The sequence below is a fragment of the Ascaphus truei genome, unplaced genomic scaffold (assembly GCF_040206685.1).
Source record: "Ascaphus truei isolate aAscTru1 unplaced genomic scaffold, aAscTru1.hap1 HAP1_SCAFFOLD_83, whole genome shotgun sequence".
Classification (NCBI taxonomy): Eukaryota; Metazoa; Chordata; class Amphibia; order Anura; family Ascaphidae; genus Ascaphus; species Ascaphus truei.
Window position 1 is genome coordinate 499,082 of NW_027457167.1, and position 25,139 is coordinate 524,220.

Here is a 25,139-nt window from a genome sequence, read left to right on the forward strand (position 1 = left end):
CTTCCTCTCTCTCTCTGCGGTCTTTCTTTCTCTCTCTGCGCTCTTTCTTTCTCTCTCTCTCTGCGCTCTTTCTTTCTCTCTGCACTCTTTCTTTCTCACTCTCTGCGCTCTTTCTCTCTCTCTCTGCGCTTTTTCTTTCTCTCTCTCTGCGCTCTTTTTTTCTCTCTCTCTGCGCTCTTTTTTTCTCTCTCTCTGCGCTCTTTTTTTCTCTCTCTCTGCGCTCTCTCTCTCTGCGCTCTTTCTTTCTCTCTGCGCTCTTCTCTCTCTGCGCTCTTTCTTTCTCTCGGCGCTCTTTCTTTCTCTCTGCGCTCTTTCTTTCTCTCTGCGCTCTTTCTCTCTCTGCGCTCTTTCTCTCTCTGCACTCTTTCTCTCTCTGCGCTCTTTCTTTCTCTTTCTCTCTCTGCGCTCTCTCTCTCTCTCTGCGCTCTTTCTCTCTCTCTCTGCACTCTCTCTCTCTCTCTCTGCGCTCTTTCTTTCTCTTTCTCTCTCTGCGCTCTTTCTCTCTCTCGGCGCTCTTTCTTTCTTTCTCTCTGCGCTCTTTCTTTCTTTCTGCGCTCTTTTTTTCTCTCTTTGCGCTCTTTCTTTCTCTCTCTGCGCTCTTTCTCTCTCTCTCTCTCTCTGCGCTCTTTCTTTCTCTCTGCGCTCTTTCTCTCTCTGCGCACTTTCTCTCTCTGCGCTCTTTCTTTCTCTTTCTCTCTCTCTCTGCGCTCTTTCTCTCTCTCTCTCGGCACTCTTTCTCTCTCTCTCTCTCTCTGCGCTCTTTCTTTTTCTTTCTCTATCTCTCTCTGCGCTCTCTCTCTCTGCGCTCTTTCTTTCTCTCTGCGCTCTTTCTTTCTTTCTCTCTGCGCTCTTTTTTTCTCTCTTTGCGCTCTTTTTCTCTCTCTCTGCGCTCTTTCTTTCTCTCTCTCTGCGCTCTTTCTTTCTCTGCGCTCTTTATTTCTCTCTGCGCTTTTTATTTCTCTCTCTGCGCTCTTTATTTCTCTCTCTGCGCTCTTTATTTCTCTCTCTGCGCTTTTTATTTCTCTCTCTGCGCTCTATATTTCTCTCTCTGCGCTCTTTATTTCTCTCTCTGCGCTCTTTCTTTCTCTCTCTCTGCGCTCTTTCTTTCTCTCTGTGCTCTTTCTCTCTCTCTGTGCTCTTTCTCTCTCTCTGTGCTCTTTCTCTCTCTCTGCGCTCTTTCTCTCTCTCTGCGCTCTTTCTCTCTCTCTGCGCTCTTTCTCTCTCTCTGCGCTCTTTCTTCCTCTCTCTCTCTGCGGTCTTTCTTTCTCTCTCTGCGCTCTTTCTTTCTCTCTCTCTCTGCGCTCTTTCTTTCTCTCTGCACTCTTTCTTTCTCACTCTCTGCGCTCTTTCTCTCTCTCTCTGCGCTTTTTCTTTCTCTCTCTCTGCGCTCTTTTTTTCTCTCTCTCTGCGCTCTTTTTTTCTCTCTCTCTGCGCTCTTTTTTTCTCTCTCTCTGCGCTCTCTCTCTCTCTGCGCTCTTTCTTTCTCTCTGCGCTCTTTCTCTCTCTGCGCTCTTTCTCTCTCTGCGCTCTTTCTCTCTCTCTGCGCTATTTCTCTCTCTCTGCGCTATTTCTCTCTCTCTGCGCTCTTTCTCCCTCTTTGCACTCTTTCTTTCTCTCTCTGCGCTCTTTCTTTCTCTCTCTCTCTGCGCTCTTTCTTTCTCTCTCTCTCTGCGCTCTTTCTTTCTCTTTGCGCTCTTTCTCTCTCACTCTCTGCGCTCTTTCTTTCTCTCTCTGCGCTCTTTCTTTCTCTCTCTGCGCTCTTTATTTCTCTCTCTCTGCGCTCTTTGTCTCTCTGCGCTTTTTCTTTCTCTCTCTGCACTCTTTTTTTCTCTCTCTCTGCGCTCTTTCTCTCTCTCTGCGCTCTTTCTCTCTCTCTGCGCTCTTTCTTTCTCTCTGCGCTCTTTCTCTCTCTCTGCGCTCTTTCTCTCTCTCTGCGCTCTTTCTTCCTCTCTCTCTCTGCGGTCTTTCTTTCTCTCTCTGCGCTCTTTCTTTCTCTCTCTCTCTGCGCTCTTTCTTTCTCTCTGCACTCTTTCTTTCTCACTCTCTGCGCTCTTTCTCTCTCTCTCTCGGCGCTCTTTCTCTCTCTCTCTCTCTCTGCGCTCTTTCTTTTTCTTTCTCTATCTCTCTCTGCGCTCTCTCTCTCTGCGCTCTTTCTTTCTCTCTGCGCTCTTTCTTTCTTTCTCTCTGCGCTCTTTTTTTCTCTCTTTGCGCTCTTTTTCTCTCTCTCTGCGCTCTTTCTTTCTCTCTCTCTGCGCTCTTTCTTTCTCTGCGCTCTTTATTTCTCTCTCTGCGCTTTTTATTTCTCTCTCTGCGCTCTTTATTTCTCTCTCTGCGCTCTTTATTTCTCTCTCTGCGCTTTTTATTTCTCTCTCTGCGCTCTATATTTCTCTCTCTGCGCTCTTTATTTCTCTCTCTGCGCTCTTTCTTTCTCTCTCTCTGCGCTCTTTCTTTCTCTCTGTGCTCTTTCTCTCTCTCTGTGCTCTTTCTCTCTCTCTGCGCTCTTTCTCTCTCTCTGCGCTCTTTCTCTCTCTCTGCGCTCTTTCTTCCTCTCTCTCTCTGCGGTCTTTCTTTCTCTCTCTGCGCTCTTTCTTTCTCTCTCTCTCTGCGCTCTTTCTTTCTCTCTGCACTCTTTCTTTCTCACTCTCTGCGCTCTTTCTCTCTCTCTCTGCGCTTTTTCTTTCTCTCTCTCTGCGCTCTTTTTTTCTCTCTCTCTGCGCTCTTTTTTTCTCTCTCTCTGCGCTCTTTTTTTCTCTCTCTCTGCGCTCTCTCTCTCTCTGCGCTCTTTCTTTCTCTCTGCGCTCTTCTCTCTCTGCGCTCTTTCTTTCTCTCGGCGCTCTTTCTTTCTCTCTGCGCTCTTTCTTTCTCTCTGCGCTCTTTCTCTCTCTGCGCTCTTTCTCTCTCTGCACTCTTTCTCTCTCTGCGCTCTTTCTTTCTCTTTCTCTCTCTGCGCTCTCTCTCTCTCTCTGCGCTCTTTCTCTCTCTCTCTGCACTCTCTCTCTCTCTCTCTGCGCTCTTTCTTTCTCTTTCTCTCTCTGCGCTCTTTCTCTCTCTCGGCGCTCTTTCTTTCTTTCTCTCTGCGCTCTTTCTTTCTTTCTGCGCTCTTTTTTTCTCTCTTTGCGCTCTTTCTTTCTCTCTCTGCGCTCTTTCTCTCTCTCTCTCTCTCTGCGCTCTTTCTTTCTCTCTGCGCTCTTTCTCTCTCTGCGCACTTTCTCTCTCTGCGCTCTTTCTTTCTCTTTCTCTCTCTCTCTGCGATCTTTCTCTCTCTCTCTCGGCGCTCTTTCTCTCTCTCTCTCTCTCTGCGCTCTTTCTTTTTCTTTCTCTATCTCTCTCTGCGCTCTCTCTCTCTGCGCTCTTTCTTTCTCTCTGCGCTCTTTCTTTCTTTCTCTCTGCGCTCTTTTTTTCTCTCTTTGCGCTCTTTTTCTCTCTCTCTGCGCTCTTTCTTTCTCTCTCTCTGCGCTCTTTCTTTCTCTGCGCTCTTTATTTCTCTCTCTGCGCTTTTTATTTCTCTCTCTGCGCTCTTTATTTCTCTCTCTGCGCTCTTTATTTCTCTCTCTGCGCTTTTTATTTCTCTCTCTGCGCTCTATATTTCTCTCTCTGCGCTCTTTATTTCTCTCTCTGCGCTCTTTCTTTCTCTCTCTCTGCGCTCTTTCTTTCTCTCTGTGCTCTTTCTCTCTCTCTGTGCTCTTTCTCTCTCTCTGCGCTCTTTCTCTCTCTCTGCGCTCTTTCTCTCTCTCTGCGCTCTTTCTTCCTCTCTCTCTCTGCGGTCTTTCTTTCTCTCTCTGCGCTCTTTCTTTCTCTCTCTCTCTGCGCTCTTTCTTTCTCTCTGCACTCTTTCTTTCTCACTCTCTGCGCTCTTTCTCTCTCTCTCTGCGCTTTTTCTTTCTCTCTCTCTGCGCTCTTTTTTTCTCTCTCTCTGCGCTCTTTTTTTCTCTCTCTCTGCGCTCTTTTTTTCTCTCTCTCTGCGCTCTCTCTCTCTCTGCGCTCTTTCTTTCTCTCTGCGTTCTTCTCTCTCTGCGCTCTTTCTTTCTCTCGGCGCTCTTTCTTTCTCTCTGCGCTCTTTCTTTCTCTCTGCGCTCTTTCTCTCTCTGCGCTCTTTCTCTCTCTGCACTCTTTCTCTCTCTGCGCTCTTTCTTTCTCTTTCTCTCTCTCTCTGCGCTCTTTCTCTCTCTCTCTCGGCGCTCTTTCTCTCTCTCTCTCTCTCTGCGCTCTTTCTTTTTCTTTCTCTATCTCTCTCTGCGCTCTCTCTCTCTGCGCTCTTTCTTTCTCTCTGCGCTCTTTCTTTCTTTCTCTCTGCGCTCTTTTTTTCTCTCTTTGCGCTCTTTTTCTCTCTCTCTGCGCTCTTTCTTTCTCTCTCTCTGCGCTCTTTCTTTCTCTGCGCTCTTTATTTCTCTCTCTGCGCTTTTTATTTCTCTCTCTGCGCTCTTTATTTCTCTCTCTGCGCTCTTTATTTCTCTCTCTGCGCTTTTTATTTCTCTCTCTGCGCTCTATATTTCTCTCTCTGCGCTCTTTATTTCTCTCTCTGCGCTCTTTCTTTCTCTCTCTCTGCGCTCTTTCTTTCTCTCTGTGCTCTTTCTCTCTCTCTGTGCTCTTTCTCTCTCTCTGTGCTCTTTCTCTCTCTCTGCGCTCTTTCTCTCTCTCTGCGCTCTTTCTCTCTCTCTGCGCTCTTTCTCTCTCTCTGCGCTCTTTCTTCCTCTCTCTCTCTGCGGTCTTTCTTTCTCTCTCTGCGCTCTTTCTTTCTCTCTCTCTCTGCGCTCTTTCTTTCTCTCTGCACTCTTTCTTTCTCACTCTCTGCGCTCTTTCTCTCTCTCTCTGCGCTTTTTCTTTCTCTCTCTCTGCGCTCTTTTTTTCTCTCTCTCTGCGCTCTTTTTTTCTCTCTCTCTGCGCTCTTTTTTTCTCTCTCTCTGCGCTCTCTCTCTCTCTGCGCTCTTTCTTTCTCTCTGCGCTCTTTCTCTCTCTGCGCTCTTTCTCTCTCTGCGCTCTTTCTCTCTCTCTGCGCTATTTCTCTCTCTCTGCGCTATTTCTCTCTCTCTGCGCTCTTTCTCCCTCTTTGCACTCTTTCTTTCTCTCTCTGCGCTCTTTCTTTCTCTCTCTCTCTGCGCTCTTTCTTTCTCTCTCTCTCTGCGCTCTTTCTTTCTCTTTGCGCTCTTTCTCTCTCACTCTCTGTGCTCTTTCTTTCTCTCTCTGCGCTCTTTCTTTCTCTCTCTGCGCTCTTTATTTCTCTCTCTCTGCGCTCTTTGTCTCTCTGCGCTTTTTCTTTCTCTCTCTGCACTCTTTTTTTCTCTCTCTCTGCGCTCTTTCTCTCTCTCTGCGCTCTTTCTCTCTCTCTGCGCTCTTTCTTTCTCTCTGCGCTCTTTCTTTCTCTCTGCGCTCTTTCTTTCTCTCTGCGCTCTTTCTTTCTCTCTGCGCTCTATCTTTCTCTCTGCGCTCTTTCTCTCTCTGCGCTCTTTCTCTCTCTGCGCTCCTTCTCTCTCTGCGCTCTTTCTCTCTCTGCGCTCTTTCTCTCTCTGCGCTCTTTCTTTCTCTTTCTCTCTCTGCGCTCTCTCTCTCTCTCTGCGCTCTTTCTTTCTTTCTGCGCTCTTTTTTTCTCTCTTTGCGCTCTTTCTTTCTCTCTCTGCGCTCTTTCTCTCTCTCTCTCTCTCTGCGCTCTTTCTTTCTCTCTGCGCTCTTTCTCTCTCTGCGCACTTTCTCTCTCTGCGCTCTTTCTTTCTCTTTCTCTCTCTCTCTGCGCTCTTTCTCTCTCTCTCTCGGCGCTCTTTCTCTCTCTCTCTCTCTGCGCTCTTTCTTTTTCTTTCTCTATCTCTCTCTGCGCTCTCTCTCTCTGCGCTCTTTCTTTCTCTCTGCGCTCTTTCTTTCTTTCTCTCTGCGCTCTTTTTTTCTCTCTTTGCGCTCTTTTTCTCTCTCTCTGCGCTCTTTCTTTCTCTCTCTCTGCGCTCTTTCTTTCTCTGCGCTCTTTATTTCTCTCTCTGCGCTTTTTATTTCTCTCTCTGCGCTCTTTATTTCTCTCTCTGCGCTCTTTATTTCTCTCTCTGCGCTTTTTATTTCTCTCTCTGCGCTCTATATTTCTCTCTCTGCGCTCTTTATTTCTCTCTCTGCGCTCTTTCTTTCTCTCTCTCTGCGCTCTTTCTTTCTCTCCGTGCTCTTTCTCTCTCTCTGTGCTCTTTCTCTCTCTCTGTGCTCTTTCTCCCTCTCTGCGCTCTTTCTCTCTCTCTGCGCTCTTTCTCTCTCTCTGCGCTCTTTCTCTCTCTCTGCGCTCTTTCTTCCTCTCTCTCTCTGCGGTCTTTCTTTCTCTCTCTGCGCTCTTTCTTTCTCTCTCTCTCTGCGCTCTTTCTTTCTCTCTGCACTCTTTCTTTCTCACTCTCTGCGCTCTTTCTCTCTCTCGCTGCGCTCTTTCTCTCTCTCTGCGCTCTTTCTCTCTCTCTGCGCTCTTTCTTCCTCTCTCTCTCTGCGGTCTTTCTTTCTCTCTCTGCGCTCTTTCTTTCTCTCTCTCTCTGCGCTCTTTCTTTCTCTCTGCACTCTTTCTTTCTCACTCTCTGCGCTCTTTCTCTCTCTCTCTGCGCTTTTTCTTTCTCTCTCTCTGCGCTCTTTTTTTCTCTCTCTCTGCGCTCTTTTTTTCTCTCTCTCTGCGCTCTTTTTTTCTCTCTCTCTGCGCTCTCTCTCTCTCTGCGCTCTTTCTTTCTCTCTGCGCTCTTTCTCTCTCTGCGCTCTTTCTCTCTCTGCGCTCTTTCTCTCTCTCTGCGCTCTTTCTCCCTCTTTGCACTCTTTCTTTCTCTCTCTGCGCTCTTTCTTTCTCTCTCTCTCTGCGCTCTTTCTTTCTCTCTCTCTGTGCTCTCTCTCTCTCGCTGCGCTCTCTCTCTCTCTCTCTGCGCTCTTTCTTTCTCTCTCTGCGCTCTTTCTTTCTCTCTCTCTGCGCTCTTTCTTTCTCTCTCTCTGCGCTCTTTCTTTCTCTCTGCGCTCTTTCTTTCTCTCTGCGCACTTTCTTTCTCTCTGCTCTCTTTCTCTCTCTCTGCTCTCTTTCTTTCTCTCTGCGCTCTTTCTTTCTCTCTGCGCTCTCTCTCTCTCTGCGCTCTCTCTCTCTCTGCGCTCTCTCTCTCTCTGCACTCTCTCTCTCTCTGCGCTCTCTCTCTCTGCGCTCTCTCTCTCTGCGCTCTCTCTCTCTGCGCTCTCTCTCTCTCTGCGCTCTCTCTCTGCGCTCTCTCTCTCTCTGCGCTCTTTCTTTCTCTCTCTCTGCGCTCTTTCTCTCTCTCTGCGCTCTTTCTTTCTCTCTCTCTCTGCGCTCTTTCTTCCTCTCTCTGCGCTCTTTCTTTCTCTGCGCTTTTTCTTTCTCTCTCTCTCTCTGCGCTCTTTCTTTCTTTCTCTCTGCGCTCTTTCTTTCTCTCTGCACTCTTACTTTCTCTCTCTCTGCGCTCTTTCTCTCTCTCTGCGCTCTTTCTCTCTCTCTGCGCTCTTTCTCTCTCTCTGCGCTCTTTCTTTCTCTTTCTCTCTCTCTGCGCTCTTTCTCTCTCTGCGCTCTTTCTCTCTCTCTCTGCGCTCTTTCTTTCTCTTTCTCTCTCTGCGCTCTCTCTCTGCGCTCTTTCTTTCTCTCTGCGCACTTTCTTTCTCTCTCTCTGCGCTCTTTCTCTCTCTCTGCGCTCTTTCTTTCTCTCTGCGCTCTCTCTCTCTGCGCTCTTTCTTTCTCTCTCTGTGCTCTTTCTTTCTCTCTCTCTGCGCTCTTTCTCTCTCTCTCTCTCTCTCTCTCTGCGCTCTTTCTTTCTCTTTCTCTCTATGCGCTCTTTCTTTCTCTTTCTCTCTCTGCGCTCTTTCTTTCTCTCTGCGCACTTTCTTTCTCTCTCTCTGCGCTCTTTCTTTCTCTCTCTCTGCGCTCTTTCTCTCTCTCTGCGCTCTTTCTTTCTCTTTCTCTCTCTGCGCTCTTTCTTTCTCTTTCTCTCTCTGCGCTCTTTCTTTCTCTTTCTCTCTCTGCGCTCTTTCTCTCTGCTCTCTTTCTCTCTCTCTGCGCTCTTTCTTTCTCTCTGCGCTCTTTCTCTCTCTGCGCACTTTCTCTCTCTGCGCTCTTTCTTTCTCTTTCTCTCTCTCTGCGCTCTTTCTCTCTCTCTCTCGGCGCTCTTTCTCTCTCTCTCTCTCTCTGCGCTCTTTCTTTTTCTTTCTCTATCTCTCTCTGCGCTCTCTCTCTCTGCGCTCTTTCTTTCTCTCTGCGCTCTTTCTTTCTTTCTCTCTGCGCTCTTTTTTTCTCTCTTTGCGCTCTTTTTCTCTCTCTCTGCGCTCTTTCTTTCTCTCTCTCTGCGCTCTTTCTTTCTCTGCGCTCTTTATTTCTCTCTCTGCGCTTTTTATTTCTCTCTCTGCGCTCTTTATTTCTCTCTCTGCGCTCTTTATTTCTCTCTCTGCGCTTTTTATTTCTCTCTCTGCGCTCTATATTTCTCTCTCTGCGCTCTATATTTCTCTCTCTGCGCTCTTTATTTCTCTCTCTGCGCTCTTTCTTTCTCTCTCTCTGCGCTCTTTCTTTCTCTCTGTGCTCTTTCTCTCTCTCTGTGCTCTTTCTCTCTCTCTGTGCTCTCTCTCTCTCTCTGCGCTCTTTCTCTCTCTCTGCGCTCTTTCTTTCTCTCTGCACTCTTTCTCTCTCTCTCTGTGCTTTTTCTTTCTCTCTCTCTGCGCTCTTTTTTTCTCTCTCTCTGCGCTCTTTTTTTCTCTCTCTCTGCGCTCTTTTTTTCTCTCTCTCTGCGCTCTCTCTCTCTCTGCGCTCTTTCTTTCTCTCTGCGCTCATTCTCTCTCTGCGCTCTTTCTCTCTCTGCGCTCTTTCTTTCTCTTTCTCTCTCTCTCTGCGCTCTTTCTCTCTCTCTCTCGGCACTCTTTCTCTCTCTCTCTCTCTCTGCGCTCTTTCTTTTTCTTTCTCTATCTCTCTCTGCGCTCTCTCTCTCTGCGCTCTTTCTTTCTCTCTGCGCTCTTTCTTTCTTTCTCTCTGCGCTCTTTTTTTCTCTCTTTGCGCTCTTTTTCTCTCTCTCTGCGCTCTTTCTTTCTCTCTCTCTGCGCTCTTTCTTTCTCTGCGCTCTTTATTTCTCTCTGCGCTTTTTATTTCTCTCTCTGCGCTCTTTATTTCTCTCTCTGCGCTCTTTATTTCTCTCTCTGCGCTTTTTATTTCTCTCTCTGCGCTCTATATTTCTCTCTCTGCGCTCTTTATTTCTCTCTCTGCGCTCTTTCTTTCTCTCTCTCTGCGCTCTTTCTTTCTCTCTGTGCTCTTTCTCTCTCTCTGTGCTCTTTCTCTCTCTCTGTGCTCTTTCTCTCTCTCTGCGCTCTTTCTCTCTCTCTGCGCTCTTTCTCTCTCTCTGCGCTCTTTCTCTCTCTCTGCGCTCTTTCTTCCTCTCTCTCTCTGCGGTCTTTCTTTCTCTCTCTGCGCTCTTTCTTTCTCTCTCTCTCTGCGCTCTTTCTTTCTCTCTGCACTCTTTCTTTCTCACTCTCTGCGCTCTTTCTCTCTCTCTCTGCGCTTTTTCTTTCTCTCTCTCTGCGCTCTTTTTTTCTCTCTCTCTGCGCTCTTTTTTTCTCTCTCTCTGCGCTCTTTTTTTCTCTCTCTCTGCGCTCTCTCTCTCTCTGCGCTCTTTCTTTCTCTCTGCGCTCTTTCTCTCTCTGCGCTCTTTCTCTCTCTGCGCTCTTTCTCTCTCTCTGCGCTATTTCTCTCTCTCTGCGCTATTTCTCTCTCTCTGCGCTCTTTCTCCCTCTTTGCACTCTTTCTTTCTCTCTCTGCGCTCTTTCTTTCTCTCTCTCTCTGCGCTCTTTCTTTCTCTCTCTCTCTGCGCTCTTTCTTTCTCTTTGCGCTCTTTCTCTCTCACTCTCTGCGCTCTTTCTTTCTCTCTCTGCGCTCTTTCTTTCTCTCTCTGCGCTCTTTATTTCTCTCTCTCTGCGCTCTTTGTCTCTCTGCGCTTTTTCTTTCTCTCTCTGCACTCTTTTTTTCTCTCTCTCTGCGCTCTTTCTCTCTCTCTGCGCTCTTTCTCTCTCTCTGCGCTCTTTCTTTCTCTCTGCGCTCTTTCTCTCTCTCTGCGCTCTTTCTCTCTCTCTGCGCTCTTTCTTCCTCTCTCTCTCTGCGGTCTTTCTTTCTCTCTCTGCGCTCTTTCTTTCTCTCTCTCTCTGCGCTCTTTCTTTCTCTCTGCACTCTTTCTTTCTCACTCTCTGCGCTCTTTCTCTCTCTCTCTCGGCGCTCTTTCTCTCTCTCTCTCTCTCTGCGCTCTTTCTTTTTCTTTCTCTATCTCTCTCTGCGCTCTCTCTCTCTGCGCTCTTTCTTTCTCTCTGCGCTCTTTCTTTCTTTCTCTCTGCGCTCTTTTTTTCTCTCTTTGCGCTCTTTTTCTCTCTCTCTGCGCTCTTTCTTTCTCTCTCTCTGCGCTCTTTCTTTCTCTGCGCTCTTTATTTCTCTCTCTGCGCTTTTTATTTCTCTCTCTGCGCTCTTTATTTCTCTCTCTGCGCTCTTTATTTCTCTCTCTGCGCTTTTTATTTCTCTCTCTGCGCTCTATATTTCTCTCTCTGCGCTCTTTATTTCTCTCTCTGCGCTCTTTCTTTCTCTCTCTCTGCGCTCTTTCTTTCTCTCTGTGCTCTTTCTCTCTCTCTGTGCTCTTTCTCTCTCTCTGCGCTCTTTCTCTCTCTCTGCGCTCTTTCTCTCTCTCTGCGCTCTTTCTTCCTCTCTCTCTCTGCGGTCTTTCTTTCTCTCTCTGCGCTCTTTCTTTCTCTCTCTCTCTGCGCTCTTTCTTTCTCTCTGCACTCTTTCTTTCTCACTCTCTGCGCTCTTTCTCTCTCTCTCTGCGCTTTTTCTTTCTCTCTCTCTGCGCTCTTTTTTTCTCTCTCTCTGCGCTCTTTTTTTCTCTCTCTCTGCGCTCTTTTTTTCTCTCTCTCTGCGCTCTCTCTCTCTCTGCGCTCTTTCTTTCTCTCTGCGCTCTTCTCTCTCTGCGCTCTTTCTTTCTCTCGGCGCTCTTTCTTTCTCTCTGCGCTCTTTCTTTCTCTCTGCGCTCTTTCTCTCTCTGCGCTCTTTCTCTCTCTGCACTCTTTCTCTCTCTGCGCTCTTTCTTTCTCTTTCTCTCTCTGCGCTCTCTCTCTCTCTCTGCGCTCTTTCTCTCTCTCTCTGCACTCTCTCTCTCTCTCTCTGCGCTCTTTCTTTCTCTTTCTCTCTCTGCGCTCTTTCTCTCTCTCGGCGCTCTTTCTTTCTTTCTCTCTGCGCTCTTTCTTTCTTTCTGCGCTCTTTTTTTCTCTCTTTGCGCTCTTTCTTTCTCTCTCTGCGCTCTTTCTCTCTCTCTCTCTCTCTGCGCTCTTTCTTTCTCTCTGCGCTCTTTCTCTCTCTGCGCACTTTCTCTCTCTGCGCTCTTTCTTTCTCTTTCTCTCTCTCTCTGCGATCTTTCTCTCTCTCTCTCGGCGCTCTTTCTCTCTCTCTCTCTCTCTGCGCTCTTTCTTTTTCTTTCTCTATCTCTCTCTGCGCTCTCTCTCTCTGCGCTCTTTCTTTCTCTCTGCGCTCTTTCTTTCTTTCTCTCTGCGCTCTTTTTTTCTCTCTTTGCGCTCTTTTTCTCTCTCTCTGCGCTCTTTCTTTCTCTCTCTCTGCGCTCTTTCTTTCTCTGCGCTCTTTATTTCTCTCTCTGCGCTTTTTATTTCTCTCTCTGCGCTCTTTATTTCTCTCTCTGCGCTCTTTATTTCTCTCTCTGCGCTTTTTATTTCTCTCTCTGCGCTCTATATTTCTCTCTCTGCGCTCTTTATTTCTCTCTCTGCGCTCTTTCTTTCTCTCTCTCTGCGCTCTTTCTTTCTCTCTGTGCTCTTTCTCTCTCTCTGTGCTCTTTCTCTCTCTCTGCGCTCTTTCTCTCTCTCTGCGCTCTTTCTCTCTCTCTGCGCTCTTTCTTCCTCTCTCTCTCTGCGGTCTTTCTTTCTCTCTCTGCGCTCTTTCTTTCTCTCTCTCTCTGCGCTCTTTCTTTCTCTCTGCACTCTTTCTTTCTCACTCTCTGCGCTCTTTCTCTCTCTCTCTGCGCTTTTTCTTTCTCTCTCTCTGCGCTCTTTTTTTCTCTCTCTCTGCGCTCTTTTTTTCTCTCTCTCTGCGCTCTTTTTTTCTCTCTCTCTGCGCTCTCTCTCTCTCTGCGCTCTTTCTTTCTCTCTGCGTTCTTCTCTCTCTGCGCTCTTTCTTTCTCTCGGCGCTCTTTCTTTCTCTCTGCGCTCTTTCTTTCTCTCTGCGCTCTTTCTCTCTCTGCGCTCTTTCTCTCTCTGCACTCTTTCTCTCTCTGCGCTCTTTCTTTCTCTTTCTCTCTCTCTCTGCGCTCTTTCTCTCTCTCTCTCGGCGCTCTTTCTCTCTCTCTCTCTCTCTGCGCTCTTTCTTTTTCTTTCTCTATCTCTCTCTGCGCTCTCTCTCTCTGCGCTCTTTCTTTCTCTCTGCGCTCTTTCTTTCTTTCTCTCTGCGCTCTTTTTTTCTCTCTTTGCGCTCTTTTTCTCTCTCTCTGCGCTCTTTCTTTCTCTCTCTCTGCGCTCTTTCTTTCTCTGCGCTCTTTATTTCTCTCTCTGCGCTTTTTATTTCTCTCTCTGCGCTCTTTATTTCTCTCTCTGCGCTCTTTATTTCTCTCTCTGCGCTTTTTATTTCTCTCTCTGCGCTCTATATTTCTCTCTCTGCGCTCTTTATTTCTCTCTCTGCGCTCTTTCTTTCTCTCTCTCTGCGCTCTTTCTTTCTCTCTGTGCTCTTTCTCTCTCTCTGTGCTCTTTCTCTCTCTCTGTGCTCTTTCTCTCTCTCTGCGCTCTTTCTCTCTCTCTGCGCTCTTTCTCTCTCTCTGCGCTCTTTCTCTCTCTCTGCGCTCTTTCTTCCTCTCTCTCTCTGCGGTCTTTCTTTCTCTCTCTGCGCTCTTTCTTTCTCTCTCTCTCTGCGCTCTTTCTTTCTCTCTGCACTCTTTCTTTCTCACTCTCTGCGCTCTTTCTCTCTCTCTCTGCGCTTTTTCTTTCTCTCTCTCTGCGCTCTTTTTTTCTCTCTCTCTGCGCTCTTTTTTTCTCTCTCTCTGCGCTCTTTTTTTCTCTCTCTCTGCGCTCTCTCTCTCTCTGCGCTCTTTCTTTCTCTCTGCGCTCTTTCTCTCTCTGCGCTCTTTCTCTCTCTGCGCTCTTTCTCTCTCTCTGCGCTATTTCTCTCTCTCTGCGCTATTTCTCTCTCTCTGCGCTCTTTCTCCCTCTTTGCACTCTTTCTTTCTCTCTCTGCGCTCTTTCTTTCTCTCTCTCTCTGCGCTCTTTCTTTCTCTCTCTCTCTGCGCTCTTTCTTTCTCTTTGCGCTCTTTCTCTCTCACTCTCTGTGCTCTTTCTTTCTCTCTCTGCGCTCTTTCTTTCTCTCTCTGCGCTCTTTATTTCTCTCTCTCTGCGCTCTTTGTCTCTCTGCGCTTTTTCTTTCTCTCTCTGCACTCTTTTTTTCTCTCTCTCTGCGCTCTTTCTCTCTCTCTGCGCTCTTTCTCTCTCTCTGCGCTCTTTCTTTCTCTCTGCGCTCTTTCTTTCTCTCTGCGCTCTTTCTTTCTCTCTGCGCTCTTTCTTTCTCTCTGCGCTCTATCTTTCTCTCTGCGCTCTTTCTCTCTCTGCGCTCTTTCTCTCTCTGCGCTCCTTCTCTCTCTGCGCTCTTTCTCTCTCTGCGCTCTTTCTCTCTCTGCGCTCTTTCTTTCTCTTTCTCTCTCTGCGCTCTCTCTCTCTCTCTGCGCTCTTTCTTTCTTTCTGCGCTCTTTTTTTCTCTCTTTGCGCTCTTTCTTTCTCTCTCTGCGCTCTTTCTCTCTCTCTCTCTCTGCGCTCTTTCTTTCTCTCTGCGCTCTTTCTCTCTCTGCGCACTTTCTCTCTCTGCGCTCTTTCTTTCTCTTTCTCTCTCTCTCTGCGCTCTTTCTCTCTCTCTCTCGGCGCTCTTTCTCTCTCTCTCTCTCTGCGCTCTTTCTTTTTCTTTCTCTATCTCTCTCTGCGCTCTCTCTCTCTGCGCTCTTTCTTTCTCTCTGCGCTCTTTCTTTCTTTCTCTCTGCGCTCTTTTTTTCTCTCTTTGCGCTCTTTTTCTCTCTCTCTGCGCTCTTTCTTTCTCTCTCTCTGCGCTCTTTCTTTCTCTGCGCTCTTTATTTCTCTCTCTGCGCTTTTTATTTCTCTCTCTGCGCTCTTTATTTCTCTCTCTGCGCTCTTTATTTCTCTCTCTGCGCTTTTTATTTCTCTCTCTGCGCTCTATATTTCTCTCTCTGCGCTCTTTATTTCTCTCTCTGCGCTCTTTCTTTCTCTCTCTCTGCGCTCTTTCTTTCTCTCCGTGCTCTTTCTCTCTCTCTGTGCTCTTTCTCTCTCTCTGTGCTCTTTCTCCCTCTCTGCGCTCTTTCTCTCTCTCTGCGCTCTTTCTCTCTCTCTGCGCTCTTTCTCTCTCTCTGCGCTCTTTCTTCCTCTCTCTCTCTGCGGTCTTTCTTTCTCTCTCTGCGCTCTTTCTTTCTCTCTCTCTCTGCGCTCTTTCTTTCTCTCTGCACTCTTTCTTTCTCACTCTCTGCGCTCTTTCTCTCTCTCGCTGCGCTCTTTCTCTCTCTCTGCGCTCTTTCTCTCTCTCTGCGCTCTTTCTTCCTCTCTCTCTCTGCGGTCTTTCTTTCTCTCTCTGCGCTCTTTCTTTCTCTCTCTCTCTGCGCTCTTTCTTTCTCTCTGCACTCTTTCTTTCTCACTCTCTGCGCTCTTTCTCTCTCTCTCTGCGCTTTTTCTTTCTCTCTCTCTGCGCTCTTTTTTTCTCTCTCTCTGCGCTCTTTTTTTCTCTCTCTCTGCGCTCTTTTTTTCTCTCTCTCTGCGCTCTCTCTCTCTCTGCGCTCTTTCTTTCTCTCTGCGCTCTTTCTCTCTCTGCGCTCTTTCTCTCTCTGCGCTCTTTCTCTCTCTCTGCGCTCTTTCTCCCTCTTTGCACTCTTTCTTTCTCTCTCTGCGCTCTTTCTTTCTCTCTCTCTCTGCGCTCTTTCTTTCTCTCTCTCTGTGCTCTCTCTCTCTCGCTGCGCTCTCTCTCTCTCTCTCTGCGCTCTTTCTTTCTCTCTCTGCGCTCTTTCTTTCTCTCTCTCTGCGCTCTTTCTTTCTCTCTCTCTGCGCTCTTTCTTTCTCTCTGCGCTCTTTCTTTCTCTCTGCGCACTTTCTTTCTCTCTGCTCTCTTTCTCTCTCTCTGCTCTCTTTCTTTCTCTCTGCGCTCTTTCTTTCTCTCTGCGCTCTCTCTCTCTCTGCGCTCTCTCTCTCTCTGCGCTCTCTCTCTCTCTGCACTCTCTCTCTCTCTGCGCTCTCTCTCTCTGCGCTCTCTCTCTCTGCGCTCTCTCTCTCTGCGCTCTCTCTCTCTCTGCGCTCTCTCTCTGCGCTCTCTCTCTCTCTGCGCTCTTTCTTTCTCTCTCTCTGCGCTCTTTCTCTCTCTCTGCGCTCTTTCTTTCTCTCTCTCTCTGCGCTCTTTCTTCCTCTCTCTGCGCTCTTTCTTTCTCTGCGCTTTTTCTTTCTCTCTCTCTCTCTGCGCTCTTTCTTTCTTTCTCTCTGCGCTCTTTCTTTCTCTCTGCACTCTTACTTTCTCTCTCTCTGCGCTCTTTCTCTCTCTCTGCGCTCTTTCTCTCTCTCTGCGCTCTTTCTCTCTCTCTGCGCTCTTTCTTTCTCTTTCTCTCTCTCTGCGCTCTTTCTCTCTCTGCGCTCTTTCTCTCTCTCTCTGCGCTCTTTCTTTCTCTTTCTCTCTCTGCGCTCTCTCTCTGCGCTCTTTCTTTCTCTCTGCGCACTTTCTTTCTCTCTCTCTGCGCTCTTTCTCTCTCTCTGCGCTCTTTCTTTCTCTCTGCGCTCTCTCTCTCTGCGCTCTTTCTTTCTCTCTCTGTGCTCTTTCTTTCTCTCTCTCTGCGCTCTTTCTCTCTCTCTCTCTCTCTCTCTCTGCGCTCTTTCTTTCTCTTTCTCTCTATGCGCTCTTTCTTTCTCTTTCTCTCTCTGCGCTCTTTCTTTCTCTCTGCGCACTTTCTTTCTCTCTCTCTGCGCTCTTTCTTTCTCTCTCTCTGCGCTCTTTCTCTCTCTCTGCGCTCTTTCTTTCTCTTTCTCTCTCTGCGCTCTTTCTTTCTCTTTCTCTCTCTGCGCTCTTTCTTTCTCTTTCTCTCTCTGCGCTCTTTCTCTCTGCTCTCTTTCTCTCTCTCTGCGCTCTTTCTTTCTCTCTGCGCTCTTTCTCTCTCTGCGCACTTTCTCTCTCTGCGCTCTTTCTTTCTCTTTCTCTCTCTCTGCGCTCTTTCTCTCTCTCTCTCGGCGCTCTTTCTCTCTCTCTCTCTCTCTGCGCTCTTTCTTTTTCTTTCTCTATCTCTCTCTGCGCTCTCTCTCTCTGCGCTCTTTCTTTCTCTCTGCGCTCTTTCTTTCTTTCTCTCTGCGCTCTTTTTTTCTCTCTTTGCGCTCTTTTTCTCTCTCTCTGCGCTCTTTCTTTCTCTCTCTCTGCGCTCTTTCTTTCTCTGCGCTCTTTATTTCTCTCTCTGCGCTTTTTATTTCTCTCTCTGCGCTCTTTATTTCTCTCTCTGCGCTCTTTATTTCTCTCTCTGCGCTTTTTATTTCTCTCTCTGCGCTCTATATTTCTCTCTCTGCGCTCTATATTTCTCTCTCTGCGCTCTTTATTTCTCTCTCTGCGCTCTTTCTTTCTCTCTCTCTGCGCTCTTTCTTTCTCTCTGTGCTCTTTCTCTCTCTCTGTGCTCTTTCTCTCTCTCTGTGCTCTCTCTCTCTCTCTGCGCTCTTTCTCTCTCTCTGCGCTCTTTCTTTCTCTCTGCACTCTTTCTCTCTCTCTCTGTGCTTTTTCTTTCTCTCTCTCTGCGCTCTTTTTTTCTCTCTCTCTGCGCTCTTTTTTTCTCTCTCTCTGCGCTCTTTTTTTCTCTCTCTCTGCGCTCTCTCTCTCTCTGCGCTCTTTCTTTCTCTCTGCGCTCATTCTCTCTCTGCGCTCTTTCTCTCTCTGCGCTCTTTCTCTCTCTCTGCGCTATTTCTCTCTCTCTGCGCTATTTCTCTCTCTCTACGCTCTTTCTCCCTCTTTGCACTCTTTCTTTCTCTCTCTGCGCTCTTTCTTTCTCTCTCTCTCTGCGCTCTTTCTTTCTCTCTCTCTGTGCTCTCTCTCTCTCTCGCTGCGCTCTTTCTCTCTCTCTCTGCGCTCTTTCTTTCTCTCTCTGCGCTCTTTCTTTCTCTCTCTCTGCGCTCTTTCTTTCTCTCTCTCTGCGCTCTTTCTTTCTCTCTGCGCTCTTTCTTTCTCTCTGCGCACTTTCTTTCTCTCTGCTCTCTTTCTCTCTCTCTGCTCTCTTTCTTTCTCTCTGCGCTCTTTCTTTCTCTCTGCGCTCTCTCTCTCTCTGCGCTCTCTCTCTCTGCGCTCTCTCTCTCTCTGCGCTCTCTCTCTCTGCGCTCTCTCTCTGCGCTCTCTCTCTCTCTGCGCTCTCTCTCTCTGCGCTCTCTCTCTCTCTGCGCTCTCTCTCTGCGCTCTCTCTCTCTCTGCGCTCTTTCTTTCTCTCTCTCTGCGCTCTTTCTCTCTCTCTGCGCTCTTTCTTTCTCTCTCTCTCTGCGCTCTTTCTTCCTCTCTCTGCGCTCTTTCTTTCTCTGCGCTTTTTCTTTCTCTCTCTCTCTCTGCGCTCTTTCTTTCTTTCTCTCTGCGCTTTTTCTTTCTCTCTGCACTCTTACTTTCTCTCTCTCTGCGCTCTTTCTTTCTCTCTCTCTGCGCTCTTTCTCTCTCTCTGCGCTCTTTCTCTCTCTCTGTGCTCTTTCTTTCTCTTTCTCTCTCTCTGCGCTCTTTCTCTCTCTCTCTCTGCGCTCTTTCTCTCTCTCTCTGCGCTCTTTCTTTCTCTTTCTCTCTCTGCGCTCTCTCTCTGCGCTCTTTCTTTCTCTCTGCGCACTTTCTTTCTCTCTCTCTGCGCTCTTTCTCTCTCTCTGCGCTCTTTCTTTCTCTCTGCGCTCTCTCTCTCTGCGCTCTTTCTTTCTCTCTCTGTGCTCTTTCTTTCTCTCTCTCTGCGCTCTTTCTTTCTCTTTCTCTCTATGCGCTCTTTCTTTCTCTTTCTCTCTCTGCGCTCTTTCTTTCTCTCTGCGCACTTTCTTTCTCTCTCTCTGCGCTCTTTCTTTCTCTCTCTCTGCGCTCTTTCTCTCTCTCTGCGCTCTTTCTTTCTCTTTCTCTCTCTGCGCTCTTTCTTTCTCTTTCTCTCTCTGCGCTCTTTCTTTCTCTTTCTCTCTCTGCGCTCTTTCTCTCTGCTCTCTTTCTTTCTCTCTGCGCTCTTTCTTTCTCTCTGCGCTCTTTCTTTCTCTCTGCGCTCTTTTTTTCTCTCTTTGCACTCTTTTTTTCTCTTTTTGCGCTCTTTCTTTCTCTCTCTGCGCTCTTTCTTTCTCTCTCTGCGCTCTTTATTTCTCTCTCTGCGCTCTCTCTCTCTGCGCTCTCTCTCTGCGCTCTTTCTTTCTCTCTCTCTGCGCTCTTTCTTTCTCTCTCTGCGCTCTTTCTTTCTCTCTCTGCGCTCTTTCTCTCTCTGCGCTCTTTCTCTCTCTGCGCTCTTTCTCTCTCTGCGCTCTTTCTCTCTCTGCGCTCTTTCTTTCTCTCTCTCTGCGCTCTTTCTTTCTGCGCTCTTTTTTTCTCTCTGCACTCTTTCTTTCTCTCTCTCTGCGCTCTCTCTCTGCGCTCTTTCTTTCTCTTTCTCTGCGCTCTTTCTCTCTCTCTCTCTGCGCTCTTTCTCTCTCTCTCTGCGCTCTTTCTTTCTCTTTCTCTCTCTGCGCTCTTTCTCTCTGCGCTCTTTCTTTCTCTCTGCGCACTTTCTTTCTCTCTCTCTGCGCTCTTTCTCTCTCTCTGCGCTCTTTCTTTCTCTCTGCGCTCTCTCTCTCTGCGCTCTTTCTTTCTCTCTCTGCGCTCTTTCTTTCTCTCTCTCTGCGCTCTTTCTCTCTCTCTCTCTGCGCTCTCTCTCTCTCTGCGCTCTTTCTTTCTCTTTCTCTCTCTGCGCTCTTTCTTTCTCTTTCTCTCTCTGCGCTCTCTCTCTCTGTGCTCTTTCTTTCTCTCTGCGCTCTTTTTTTCTCTCTTTGCGCTATTTTTTTCTCTCTTTGCGCTCTTTCTTTCTCTCTCTGCGCTCTTTCTTTCTCTCTCTCTGCGCTCTTTCTTTCTCTGCGCTCTTTCTTTCTCTCTCTGTGCTCTTTATTTCTCTCTCTGCGCTCTCTCTCTCTCTCTGCGCTCTCTCTCTCTCTCTGCGCTCTCTCTCTCTCTGCGCTCTCTCTCTGCGCTCTTTCTTTCTCTCTCTCTGCGCTCTTTCTTTCTCTCTCTGCGCTCTTTCTTTCTCTCTCTGCACTCTTTCTCTCTCTCTGCGCTCTTTCTCTCTCTCTGCGCTCTTTCTCTCTCTCTGCGCTCTTTCTCTCTCTGCGCTCTTTCTCTCTCTGCGCTCTCGCTCTCTGCGCTTTTTCTCTCTCTGCGCTCTTTCTTTCTCTTTCTCTTTCTGCGCTCTTTCTCTCTGCACTCTTTCTTTCTCTCTGCGCACTTTCTTTCTCTCTCTCTGCGCTCTTTCTCTCTGCGCTCTTTCTTTCTCTCTGCGCTCTCTCTTTCTCTCTCTGCGCTCTTTCTTTCTCTCTCTCTGTGCTCTTTCTCTCTCTCTTACTGTGCTCTTTCTTTCTCTTTCTCTCTCTGCGATCTCTCTCTCTGTGCTCTTTCTTTCTCTCTGCACTCTTTCTTTCTCGCTGCACTCTTTCTTTCTCTCTGCGCTCTTTTTTTCTCTCTTTGCACTCTTTTTTTCTCTCTTTGCGCTCTTTCTTTCTCTCTCTCTGCGCTCATTCTTTCTCTCTCTGCGCTCTTTCTTTCTCTCTCTGCGCTCTTTCTTTCTCTCTCTGCGCTCTTTCTCTCTCTCTGCGCTCTTTCTCTCTCTCTGCGCTCTTTCTCTTTCTCTGCGCTCTTTCTCTCTCTCTGCGCTCTTTCTCTCTCTGCGCTCTTTCTCTCTCTGCGCTCTTTCTCTCTCTGCGCTCTTTCTCTCTCTGCGCTCTTTCTCTCTCTCTGCGCTCTTTCTCTCTCTGCGCTCTCTCTCTCTCTGCGCTCTTTCTTTCTCTGTCTACGCTCTTTCTTTCTCTGTCTGCGCTCTTTCTTCCTCTCTCTCTCTCTGCGCTCTTTTATTCTCTACGCTCTTTCTTTCTCTCTGCGCTCTTTCTTTCTCTCTCTCTGCGCTCTCTCTCTCTTTCTCTCTGCGCTCTCTCACTCTGCGCTCTCTCTCTGTCTGCGCTCTCTCTCTCTGCGCTCTTTCTCTCTTTCTCTGCGCTCTTTCTCTCTCTCTCTCTGCGCTCTTTCTCTCTCTCTCTCTGCACTCTTTCTCTCTCTCTCTGCGCTCTTTCTTTCTCTTTCTCTCTCTGCGCTCTTTCTCTCTGCGCTCTTTCTTTCTCTCTGCGCACTTTCTTTCTCTCTCTCTGCGCTCTTTCTCTCTCTCTGCGCTCTTTCTCTCTCTCTGCGCTCTTTCTTTCTCTCTGCGCTCTCTCTCTCTGCGCTCTTTCTTTCTCTCTCTGCGCTCTTTCTTTCTCTCTCTCTGCGCTCTTTCTCTCTCTCTCTCTGCGCTCTCTCTCTCTCTCTCTGCGCTCTTTCTTTCTCTTTCTCTCTCTGCGCTCTTTCTTTCTCTTTCTCTCTCTGCGCTCTTTCTCTCTGCGCTCTTTCTTTCTCTCTGCGCACTTTCTTTCTCTCTCTCTCTGCGCTCTTTCTCTCTCTCTGCACTCTTTCTTTCTCTCTGCGCACTTTCTTTCTCTCTCTCTGCGCTCTTTCTTTCTCTCTGCGCTCTCTCTCTCTGCGCTCTTTCTTTCTCTCTCTGCGCTCTTTCTTTCTCTCTCTCTGCGCTCTTTCTCTCTCTCTTTCTGCGCTCTTTCTTTCTCTTTCTCTCTCTGCGCTCTCTCTCTCTGCGCTCTCTCTCTCTGCGCTCTTTCTTTCTCGCTGCACTCTTTCTTTCTCTCTGCGCTCTTTTTTTCTCTCTTTGCACTCTTTTTTTCTCTCTTTGCGCTCTTTCTTTCTCTCTCTGCGCTCTTTCTTTCTCTGCGCTCTTTCTTTCTCTCTCTGCGCTCTTTATTTCTCTCTCTGCGCTCTCTCTCTCTGCGCTCTCTCTCTGCGCTCTTTCTTTCTCTCTCTGCGCTGTTTCTTTCTCTCGCTGCGCTCTTTCTCTCTCTCTGCGCTCTTTCTCTCTCTCTGTGCTCTTTCTCTCTCTGCGCTCTTTCTCTCTCTGCGCTCTTTCTCTCTCTGCGCTCTTTCTCTCTCTGCGCTCTTTCTTTCTCTCTCTGCGCTCTTTCTTTCTCTCTCTCTGCGCTCTTTCTCTCTCTCTGCGCTCTCTCTCTCTCTCTCTGCGCTCTTTCTTTCTCTTTCTCTCTCTGCGCTCTTTCTCTCTGCGCTCTTTCTTTCTCTCTGCGCACTTTCTTTCTCTCTCTCTGCGCTCTTTCTCTCTCTCTGCGCTCTTTCTTTCTCTCTGCGCACTTTCTTTCTCTCTCTCTGCGCTCTTTCTTTCTCTCTGCGCTCTCTCTCTCTGCGCTCTTTCTTTCTCTCTCTGCGCTCTTTCTCTCTCTCTCTCTGCGCTCTTTCTCTCTCTCTTTCTGCGCTCTTTCTTTCTCTTTCTCTCTCTGCGCTCTCTCTCTCTGCGCTCTCTCTCTCTCTGCGCTCTTTCTTTCTCGCTGCACTCTTTCTTTCTCTCTGCGCTCTTTTTTTCTCTCTTTGCACTCTTTTTTTCTCTCTTTGCGCTCTTTCTTTCTCTCTCTGCTCTCTTTCTTTCTCTCTCTGCGCTCTTTCTTTCTCTCTCTGCGCTCTTTCTTTCTCTGCGCTCTTTCTTTCTCTCTCTGCGCTCTTTATTTCTCTCTCTGCGCTCTCTCTCTCTGCGCTCTCTCTCTGCGCTCTTTCTTTCTCTCTCTGCGCTGTTTCTTTCTCTCGCTGCGCTCTTTCTCTCTCTCTGCGCTCTTTCTCTCTCTCTGTGCTCTTTCTCTCTCTGCGCTCTTTCTCTCTCTGCGCTCTTTCTCTCTCTGCGCTCTTTCTCTCTCTGCGCTCTTTCTTTCTCTCTCTGCGCTCTTTCTTTCTCTCTCTCTGCGCTCTTTCGCTCTCTCTGCGCTCTCTCTCTCTCTCTCTGCGCTCTTTCTTTCTCTTTCTCTCTCTGCGCTCTTTCTCTCTGCGCTCTTTCTTTCTCTCTGCGCACTTTCTTTCTCTCTCTCTGCGCTCTTTCTCTCTCTCTGCGCTCTTTCTTTCTCTCTGCGCACTTTCTTTCTCTCTCTCTGCGCTCTTTCTTTCTCTCTGCGCTCTCTCTCTCTCTGCGCTCTTTCTTTCTCTCTCTGCGCTCTTTCTCTCTCTCTCTCTGCGCTCTTTCTCTCTCTCTTTCTGCGCTCTTTCTTTCTCTTTCTCTCTCTGCGCTCTCTCTCTCTGCGCTCTCTCTCTCTCTGCGCTCTTTCTTTCTCGCTGCACTCTTTCTTTCTCTCTGCGCTCTTTTTTTCTCTCTTTGCACTCTTTTTTTCTCTCTTTGCGCTCTTTCTTTCTCTCTCTGCGCTCTTTCTTTCTCTGCGCTCTTTCTTTCTCTCTTTGCGCTCTTTATTTCTCTCTCTGCGCTCTCTCTCTCTCTCTGCGCTCTCTCTCTGCGCTCTTTCTTTCTCTCTCTCTGCGCTCTTTCTCTCTCTCTTTCTGCGCTCTTTCTTTCTCTTTCTCTCTCTGCGCTCTCTCTCTCTGCGCTCTCTCTCTGCGCTCTTTCTTTCTCGCTGCACTCTTTCTTTCTCTCTGCGCTCTTTTTTTCTCTCTTTGCACTCTTTTTTTCTCTCTTTGCGCTCTTTCTCTCTCTCTCTGCGCTCTTTCTTTCTCTTTCTCTCTCTGCGCTCTTTCTCTCTGCTCTCTTTCTTTCTCTCTGCGCACTTTCTTTCTCTCTCTCTGCGCTCTTTCTCTCTCTCTGCGCTCTTTCTCTCTCTCTGCGCTCTTTCTTTCTCTCTGCGCTCTCTCTCTCTGCGCTCTTTCTTTCTCTCTCTGCGCTCTTTCTTTCTCTCTCTCTGCGCTCTTTCTCTCTCTCTCTCTGCGCTCTCTCTCTCTCTCTCTGCGCTCTTTCTTTCTCTTTCTCTCTCTGCGCTCTTTCTTTCTCTTTCTCTCTCTGCGCTCTTTCTCGATGCGCTCTTTCTTTCTCTCTGCGCACTTTCTTTCTCTCTCTCTGCGCTCTTTCTCTCTCTCTGCGCACTTTCTTTCTCTCTCTCTGCGCTCTTTCTTTCTCTCTGCGCTCTCTCTCTCTGCGCTCTTTCTTTCTCTCTCTGCGCTCTTTCTTTCTCTCTCTCTGCGCTCTTTCTCTCTCTCTTTCTGCGCTCTTTCTTTCTCTTTCTCTCTCTGTGCTCTCTCTCTCTGCGCTCTCTCTCTTTGCGCTCTTTCTTTCTCGCTGCACTCTTTCTTTCTCTCTGCGCTCTTTTTTTCTCTCTTTGCACTCTTTTTTTCTCTCTTTGCGCTCTTTCTTTCTCTCTCTGCGCTCTTTCTTTCTCTGCGCTCTTTCTTTCTCTCTCTGCGCTCTTTATTTCTCTCTCTGCGCTCTCTCTCTCTGCGCTCTCTCTCTGCGCTCTTTCTTTCTCTCTCTGCGCTGTTTCTTTCTCTCGCTGCGCTCTTTCTCTCTCTCTGCGCTCTTTCTCTCTCTCTGTGCTCTTTCTCTCTCTGCGCTCTTTCTCTCTCTGCGCTCTTTCTCTCTCTGCGCGCTCTTTCTCTCTCTCTGCGCTCTTTCTCTCTATCTGCGCTCTTTCTCTCTCTCTGCGCTCTTTCTTTCTCTGTCTGCGCTCTTTCTTTCTCTGTCTGCGCTCTTTCTTCCTCTCTCTCTCTCTGCGCTCTTTTTTTCTCTACGCTCTTTCTCTCTCTCTGCGCTCTTTCTTTCTCTCTCTCTGCGCTCTCTCTGCGCTCTCTCTCTGTCTGCGCTCTCTCTCTCTGTCTGCGCTCTCTCTCTCTGCGCTCTTTCTCTCTCTCTCTGCGCTCTTTCTCTCTCTATGTGCTCTTTCTTTCTCTCTGCGCTCTTTCTTTCTCTCTCTCTGCGCTCTTTCTTTCTCTCTCTCTCTGCGCTCTTTCTTTCTCTCTCTCTCTGCGCTCTTTCTTTCTCTTTGCGCTCTTTCTCTCTCACTCTCTGCGCTCTTTCTTTCTCTCTCTGCGCTCTTTCTTTCTCTCTCTGCGCTCTTTATTTCTCTCTCTCTGCGCTCTTTCTCTCTCTCTGCGCTCTTTCTCTCTCTCTGCGCTCTTTCTTTCTCTCTGCGCTCTTTCTTTCTCTCTGCGCTCTTTCTTTCTCTCTGCGCTCTTTCTTTCTCTCTGCGCTCTATCTTTCTCTCTGCGCTCTTTCTCTCTCTGCGCTCTTTCTCTCTCTGCGCTCTTTCTCTCTCTGCGCTCCTTCTCTCTCTGCGCTCTTTCTCTCTCTGCGCTCTTTCTCTCTCTGCGCTCTTTCTTTCTCTTTCTCTTTCTCTCTCTGCGCTCTCTCTCTCTCTCTGCGCTCTTTCTCTCTCTCTCTGCACTCTCTCTCTCTCTCTGCGCTCTTTCTTTCTCTTTCTCTCTCTGCGCTCTTTCTCTCTCTCTGCGCTCTTTCTTTCTTTCTCTCTGCGCTCTTTCTTTCTTTCTGCGCTCTTTTTTTCTCTCTTTGCGCTCTTTCTTTCTCTCTCTGCGCTCTTTCTCTCTCTCTCTCTCTGCGCTCTTTCTTTCTCTCTGCGCTCTTTCTCTCTCTGCGCACTTTCTCTCTCTGCGCTCTTTCTTTCTCTTTCTCTCTCTCTGCGCTCTTTCTCTCTCGGCGCTCTTTCTCTCTCTCTCTCTCTCTCTCTCTGCGCTCTTTCTTTCTCTCTGCACTCTCTCTCTGCACTCTCTCTCTCTCTGCGCTCTCTCTCTCTGCGCTCTCTCTCTCTGCGCTCTTTCTTTCTCTCTGCGCTCTTTCTTTCTTTCTCTCTGCGCTCTTTTTTTCTCTCTTTGCGCTCTTTTTCTCTCTCTCTGCGCTCTTTCTTTCTCTCTCTCTGCGCTCTTTCTTTCTCTGCGCTCTTTATTTCTCTCTGCGCTTTTTATTTCTCTCTCTGCGCTCTTTCTTTCTCTTTCTCTCTCTGCGCTCTTTCTCCCTGCGCTCTTTCTTTCTCTCTGCGCACTTTCTTTCTCTCTCTCTGCGCTCTTTCTCTCTCTCTGCGCTCTTTCTTTCTCTCTGCGCTCTTTCTCTCTCTGCGCTCTTTCTCTCTCTGCGCTCTTTCTCTCTCTCTGCGCTCTTTCTCCCTCTTTGCACTCTTTCTTTCTCTCT